Raw genomic sequence first — 8,470 nt, forward strand, 5'->3', positions numbered from 1 at the left:
CTCCAGTTCACACCGTTGTTGCCATTCAGTCTGCAGCTCATCCTGGAGCATTTGGTCTCACTCTGCTTCTTGCACAGAAACTTGGTTTTTTCTCACAGGATTATAAAAATACCCAGCCTGTGGTCCCTACCAGGAGAGCCACCAGGAACAGCCACTCCTTTATTCCACCCTTCAAGGGTGTTGGCGGCTCTATACCAACCTGCTCCAAATCCAGCCCTCTATGCCAGATGTAATGCCAGTGGCCAACACCAGGCAGGTTCACATTGGATGCAGGCAGATTGTAGAGAAACTGCAGAGCCAAAAAGTGTCAGGTCATTCCATTTAATAGATTCTCACAGGGCAGATGAGTACACAGGCAGGGGAAGCTGACTCTCAGGCAAACAAACAGCAAAATGGCCCCTCACAGTTGCAGGAGAGCAATCTGGGAGAATCACCACCAAGGGAAAGCACCCACAGCCTTACACAAGCCATACAAACATGGAGCAGCCACACACTCACGTACCAATTAGGCAAAGTGCTTGCAGCTGGTAAACCAGCAAACAAGCCTAATACGACTGCCCCACAGCCCGGAACCCTTACCTCTGGTGAGGGGGCACTTCTAGCTTCATGCTTGTGTCTCCAAAGATGTTGGATTAGGTTGATCCTGCCAGTGTCAAAGAAACTGCAAAGTGGATTTGACTGTTTCTACTGGACTTAATTGCTGTTACCAGGGTAAAATAAGAGAAGGGCGACCCTGACAAAATTTGGAAAACTACATGAACCTGGCAGAAAGGATCCAAGTTCCTTCTCCCTCCACCAGCTGTGCAGGTTTCCTGGTGCTGAACATTGACACAGCCCACCATGGAGACTGTTGACCGAGCAGAAATGTGGTTTACAGAGTTCCAGTCTCAGCACCCCAGAGTAGGGTATAGTACAATAAGAGAGTTGAAGCTAAGATAATAGCTTAAAAACTGACACATAATGGTTTATTCCAACTGGGAAGAAGAGGAACATTTTGATAGGTTAAGTGTAATTGAATCATAGATGCTATCATTTATTGAATAAATTACAATGTGTCAAGTATGTTATTAAGCACTTTAATTCCATTAGTTCATTTAACTTAATCCTCACAACAACCATTTGAAATAGATATTATTGTTCCCAGTTTAAGGATAAGTAAACTGAGGTTCAAGAATGTTATGTGAGTTTACCAAAGCTATATCATCTTTAATTTCACTAGTCTTAACATTTATTTTTCTTTATCACTTGACATAGTAATTTTCATACTATGGCCTGTGGGCCCTCAAACTCTAAGAGGTTAGTTGAGGGGCAAGAGTGGGAATGATAGTTATATGAGGCTTGTCTCCCATCCTTCAAACTGTAGCTGCTCTTCAATTACTTATTTCCTAAGTGAAGAGATGCAGAGGGAGTGTGTGAGGTCATGTAAGATTTCACTTGGAAAAGGTGTTTAGTGCTAAAAAACTTGAAACCTCTCCCTTAAAAGCAGATTAGTATATTTTTTTACCCTAGAGAGTTGACCTGAACACTTCCTGACTGCTTCACTTACCATCTCTTTTCTCCTATGCTAGTCTGACATACAGATTAGAGGCAAGAATTGCTTTCTTAATAACCTACTACTGCCATCTAATTGCTTCTTTCCTAAGTGAATGGCTTCCACTAAGAAAAAAAGCTTTTAATTTATTCCAGAGTTTGATGGACTCAGTTCTCTCTTGTCCCTTCTGTATTCTATCTCCCTAGTCAGACTGAGGCACCTGTTGGTACCTCTCCCAGCTGACATTTGACTTTTCCATTTTATAACATCAACTCTTTTTAAGTCTCTGTGGCTTCTTAAAGAAGAGAAACTATGTTGTTTCTCTAGACCAGTGGTAGTCAACCTGGCCCCTACTGCCCACTAGTGGGCATTCCAGCTTTCATGGTGGGCAGAAGTGGAGCAACCAATGTATAAATAAAAATATAGATTTAATTATAGTAAATTGTTTTATAAAGATTTATTCTGCCAAGCTTAGCAAAAATCTGACATAAAGTACTTGGCAAGTAATTATTATTATATGCTTTAACTTGCTGTAACTCTACTTTATAAATTTTATAAAGTAAAGTTACTTCCCTACTTTATCAATCACCATTACTGTGGAACCGGTGGGCGGTTAAAAACTTTTACTACTAAAAGAGATACAAAAGTGGGCTGTAGGTATAAAAACATTGATTACCCCTGCTCTAGACAGACTAAAATGATAATACGTATGTAACAAATTTAATATAAAATCCAACAAAGAAGTCTGCTAAGGTCCTGGCCAGTTGGTTTAGTGGATAGAGCATCAGCCTGGTGTATGGATTAAAAATAAAGTAATTTGCTTGTAAATGAGGGTTGAATGGAGATATGGTAAAAGAGAAAAGAAGAAAACAAGAAAAAGAAAAAATACTATTGTATTAAGTAGAACAAAAACTATATAGAATGGAGATTCAGGGTTGGGGGGAATGCTAATGAGTTAAAAAGTGAAGTAAAAAGCACACAAAATGCCACAAAGAAAAAATTTAAATCCAAAATAAAATCGTTTGTGAGTGAGGATTGAATGAGAGGAAATTTGAAAGAGAAAAGAAGAAACCAAAAGAGAGGGATAAAAAAGAAAAAGAGAGAGAAAAGGAAATAAAGAAAAAAAGAGAGAGTTAAGGATTTTGGAATGTAATCCTCATAGAGAGAAAGAAAAAAAAGGGAAATGTAACACCTATGGGTAATGAATTTCAAGATGAAAAGAAAAGAATAAGATGAAAAGAGGATAAAAGGACCAAAGTGGAAGAAAAAATATAAAGATAAAAAATTAAAAAAAAAAAGTGGAAAAGGTTATAAAGACTGGATTATTCTTGATTTTGAAAGGTTATCTTGTTCCATTTTCCTTCTCTCTCTTTTTGGTCGGTAGCACTGTACCCCAGGCTCTGCCCCTGTGGCATGCTTAGGTAGAGATTTGCAGTTGATGTGTCGCTATGGCGATGACATATACTAGGTCTCAGTCTCATCGGTAGTCGGGGCTTGTTAGCATTTGCAGGCTCCAACAATGGAAGCGTCCATTTTCCAAATCTCTCCTTCCTGAACCAGCAGCCTAGTGACCTAGCTGTGAAGTTGCCCCTGCCATTGCCTGGAGAGTAAGAGGCCTTAAGAGCTGCTTCATCCCCACTCTATCCCCACTCAATGCAGGGCTCTGGGTAAGGCTTTGCCAGCCAGAGCCACCAGTGTAATAAGGCAGGGCTGGGAGCCAATTGCTCTCAAAGTGTCTTTCTATGAACCTCCAGGTGTGTCTAGTATGCCTCAGCACTCTGCGGGACCACTCTCCCCAGGCTTTTTGCACTTTGTAATCTGTATTGGCCTGCAGGAAGATGCCCCTACACACTGCCTGCAGAACAGGAGGTCTTACAAGCTGTCAAGTTTCTCCTCCAGGTCCTTTTAGAGCACAACCCTGAGTATGAGAGCTCTGCTGACCAGAGCCACCAGCTTAAGCAGGTAGGGGGACAAGTTGAGTTCTGTTCAGGTTCCTTTCTAAGGTTCCCCGGGTATGTCTAATTAATTTTGCCTTAGCATTCCATGGGACTGCTCTCTTCAGGCTTCTCCCTTGTTAAGAAGCCTACAGCCTAGCCTGCCCAACTTCTGCAGTGTTCTCTAAGGTATGTTCCATAGGAATGTGTTTTTTACCCTGTATCGGCCGGCAGGAAGTTGCCTCAGCCACTGTGTGCAGAGCAAGATGCCCTAAAAAATATCACGTCTCTCCATCAGGTTCTCTTAGATCACAGACTTGAGAAAGAAACCTTGTCAGTCAGAGCCACTGCCAGTGTAAGCCAGCTGGGCAGTGAGCAGACTGTGGGTTAAGCTAATTTCAGTGATTGGATTTGCGGATCTGATCCAGAGACTGTCTGCAAGCTGCCTGCATGCCCCGACCCCTAGCACTTCCGTATTTTTCTTCCTGGGTAATGTGCTTTGTTAGCCTGTATGGCTGGTGGAAGTGCCCCACCCAGAGAGGTCTGGGCATAGGGAAGCTGACTTTTGTGCTCTCCCTGTGCGCTATTGTTCAGGGAGCAGGGATTACACCGAGACTCTGGTCGCAGCCCACACAGAAGGCTACTGATGACAGTCTCTGACCTTGCCCCTCTGGGAACGCCAGCACCCATACCAGGGTTGCTAGGAGGAACCACTTATATACTGTCCATGCTCACTGATGAGAATATTGGGAGTAAACAAGGCACCTGCTTGCCCACCTCTGCCAGGGTCTGTCACTGGCATTAGCTCTGAACTCCATGTGGGTTGAGCTGCAGGCACACTCTCTCCTGGGCTTGAACATCTCTGCCTTAGCCCAGCTTTTTCCAGGTCCCAGCCCTCGCTTTCTCTCAGTTCCAAGTGAAAGCAGCCCTTGCTCAGGTCAGTGAGTAAGGTGGAGTGCTCCGTTCTCCATTTATTTCTTTCAGAGTGGATTATATATTTAGCTACCGTTTCGCCCAATTCTACCTTTGTTTGGTATATGTGTATTTCAGATGCTCCTGTGATTGTTTTTCTGTCTCTAGTTGTTGAATTTGTTGAAATTTCGGGGAGCGATATCAGGAGCTCTCCTCATGACACCATTTCTCTGACGTCACTCCCAACTATATTTGTATATATCCCATTTTTCCAGGTACAATTGTATACATCTCTCTTTGAGAGAGGGGGAAATACCTTATATTAAGTGAATTTTTTTGTCCTCAGAGAATTTAATAAAATGCTTTACACATAGTATGTACTAAAAACTGGGAAATTATAATTGAAACATAACTACACAATAAATGTTTTAAGAATAAAACAAATTTAACTTGCTCTTTAAAGTAGTCTACAGAGGCAAAGCCTTAGTGTGAGATAACCAAGACAAGTTAGTTTGAGATCTAAACTCTAAAATCTAGACAACATAATAAATTTTTGAGATTTAGCAGTCTTTCCATAGACTTATATTTTACTTGTTACCTCTGTTTTAGTTAGCATTTGTTATGATTGAATTTATAGTCAGAATTCTAAATGGATGCACAACCAGCTTACTTGACACATATTGACTGAGTCACTGCTAATTCTTTTTCTTAATTAATTAGTTTATTTATTTAGACAATTAAATTTAACGGGGTGACATTGGTCAGCCAGAGTACACAGATTTAGAGAAAACATCTCCACATCATTTGGACATCACTTATGCTCTATATCCATCACCCAAAGTCACATCATTCTCTGTCACCTTATATTTTGTTTCTCTTTAAGCTCCTCCCCTTCTCCCCACTCCCTTCTCTCTTCTCCTTTCCTCTCCCCTTGGTAACCACTGCACTTTTATCTATGTCTGTGAATATCATTTTTGTGTCCCACCTATGTATGGAATTATATACAGTTCTTAGCTTTTTCTGATTTACTTATTTTACTCAATATAAGGTCCATCCATGTTTTTGTAAATGATACTGTCATCATTTCTTATAGCTGAGTAGTATTCCATTGTATACATGTACCACATCTTCTTTATCTAATTCTCTACTGAAAGGAATTTTTGCTGTTTCCATGTTTTGGTCACTGTGAACAATGCTGCAATAAACATGGGGGTACGTGTGTCTTTATGTACACATGTTTTCAAATTTGGGGGGTACATACCCAGCAAAGGGATTGCTGGGTCATATGGTAGTTCTATTCTTAATTTTTTGAGGAACCACCATGCTTTCTTCCATAATGGTTGTACTAATTTACCACTGCTAATTCTTAATAAAATGCAATGTGTGAATGACTGAAGGATGCCATCGGTGAGTGGGCCAGTGACGCCAGATAGATGCAGAGGTGTGAGGCTCAGGCTTCACCTTCGATTTCCACATGCAGCCAGGTTATCAGTTGTTCCTCCAGCCCCCTGGAGTATTCCCAGTGATCTGAAGTGGTCAAGCCCCATGACACACCACTGACATCCATATCACATATATACAAATACCGTTGAGGTTATCATAGTAAACTGATATCTTTTTTATTTTTTATTGATATTAATTTTTTTCTGTTTAAATATTTACAAGTGAATTTCCATATTGTTTTCCACCATGGCTGCACCAGTCTGCTTTCCAGCCAGCAGTGCAGGAGGGTTCCCTTTTCTCCACACCCTCACCTGCACTTGTTATGTGTTTCTTTGTTCATGAGCACCATTCTGACAGTGAGGTGGTATCTCATTGTGGTTTGAATTTGCATTTCTCTAATGATTAGTGAGTTGAACATTTTTTCATATGCCCATTTGCCATCTGTATGTTCTCTTTAGAGAAGTGTCTATTCAGTTCTTTTGCCCAATGTTTGATTGGATTGTTTACTTTCCTGGTGTTGAGTTTTACAAGTTCTTTGTAGATTTTGGTTATTAACCCCTTATCAGATGTGTTGGTGAATATGTCTTCCCATTGTGTATTGAGATCTTAATTTTATAGTAAAGTCCCAGCTCTGGACCCATCAGCTTTACTCACCTGACAGCCATTGTAGGAAACACTCCCTTACTTCAGAAATCTCATTGTAACTCTTGTTTTTTCATTGTCCTGCTATGATTTCATAAGCATCTGGAACATCGTTGGTCAGGCCAAAAAATGAATGAATAAATAAGCATTCTACCCAGTGTCAGACATGAGCATGTACAGACTTGTCTTCAATGCTGTGTATATTTGTGCCACACTTAATGAAAATTAATTTATTAACAAAGATGTAATTTTACACTGCCCTCACAAAGACTTTTCTCCCAAAGGAAACTTTGACATACAAAAAAGGAAAGTGTGACTATTAGTTAATATGACAGAAGGCAGAATGACATTCTAAGCAATCATAGGTAATTAATATATGTGAAAACATCCACTCAAAAAAAATCCATTCAATAGAAAAATCTCTAAGCACCAACCAGAAATTCTGAACAAATATGGGTTTTTATAACAAGTCTTTATTATTTTTATAGCCCTAGAAACTGTTATCCAGTTGGAATCTATTGGTTCAACCACACCTACTGGTGGTAAAAGAAAAAGAAATGTACCCCTAAACAAAATGTTTATGCTATAATTTCAGATCTTCTTTGAAAATGGCTTCTCTGAACACTGACAGCTCTTGTTTCTATTTCACAATTGTGTAGATCATGATTGGTTGGATGAAGAATAGATGTTCAACCTCATTAGCATAATCAAATTTCTTCAACTAAGAAATTTAAAATTGGAATCAAGTAGCCAATCAGCAACCTGTAGTCTGGGCCTTCTTGAGAAGCTCAGAAAATGAGTCAGTGGTGGGGCTTGGGGGTGAGGGAAGAAACAGGGGAAAAGGTGCTGGCTTTCCAGTCTTTCTAGCTCCTTTCCAGTCCCTGCTGCCTTCTTGTTCTTGTGATATGTCTCTGTCCCTTTTTAATAAATTCTCCTGTATTGCTTCAGTCTCCTTGAGTTGACTTGTAATCTAAAACCCAGAACTTTAAGTAATTGTAAACCTATACATTAAAGTACCCTTTTAGTTTTATTTATACTTCCATGGGTTTACAGTTTACCTCCTCACCCAAAGTACAAGCTCCCTGAGAGCACAAACTATTTTTGTATTCCTTGCACACAAATAATATAGTAATATATTAGATATATAATTTTACATTTAATATATTACATGAATATTATATTACTTAAATATAGTAATATGTTGAATATAAGTCAACTTTAAATACTAGCTTATTATTATTTTATTTTGATATATTTCCTTTATTCAAAAATGTTACTGTTTACAATTATGACTCATTGCATGACCTACATACAACCACATGTGTTATTTTTGCAGTGTTTCCTCAGTATTTGTAAACAACAGAAATTAACCTCCTGGCTCTGTATTTTCAACATTTTGGATGACAGATTGTAATATGTGCAGTTGCTTATATTACTACTGCAATTAGTACATGTTAAAATGCAGATTTATAAAACCAAAGAGTAGCTCTTGGGGGAATAGATACACTTCCCAGAGGGGAAGTGAGATATCCTCCCCTTGGGAAAATATTAGTGCAACCATATTAGAAAGAATTCAACTAAGTGAATCCCTTGTTGGTGGTGGGAAAGAAAAGGACTAACTTTAGTAATATTCTATCTTTTTTGCTTAAAGTGTCTTTCCAGTCTATAACCATTCCTTCTTCCCTTTAAATTGCCTTTCAGGGCTACTTGGGATGGATCCCTGAGAGGTCGATTTGTATTATTTAACCCCAGCATGACCAGGATCAAGCCTTTGCTTCCTTCCTTGAGGGTTCTCATATTCCTACTTTTCTAGTCCCAATAACAAGAGTCATGTTCTCATTACTTCATTACTTCACCCTTAGGTCAAGCAACAACCTACTGGAAGTACTCTAGTTTATCTCATTTATTTTCAGTTTGTCTTCCCTAATGTTACCAGTTCTAAAGTCATGTGTTTCTGCACAACTCCTTCTCAAAAATCAATATGGCTCTCAGAGGTTAAAACAGATCT

Source organism: Saccopteryx leptura, chromosome 6 (assembly GCF_036850995.1).
Source record: "Saccopteryx leptura isolate mSacLep1 chromosome 6, mSacLep1_pri_phased_curated, whole genome shotgun sequence".
Classification (NCBI taxonomy): domain Eukaryota; kingdom Metazoa; phylum Chordata; class Mammalia; order Chiroptera; family Emballonuridae; genus Saccopteryx; species Saccopteryx leptura.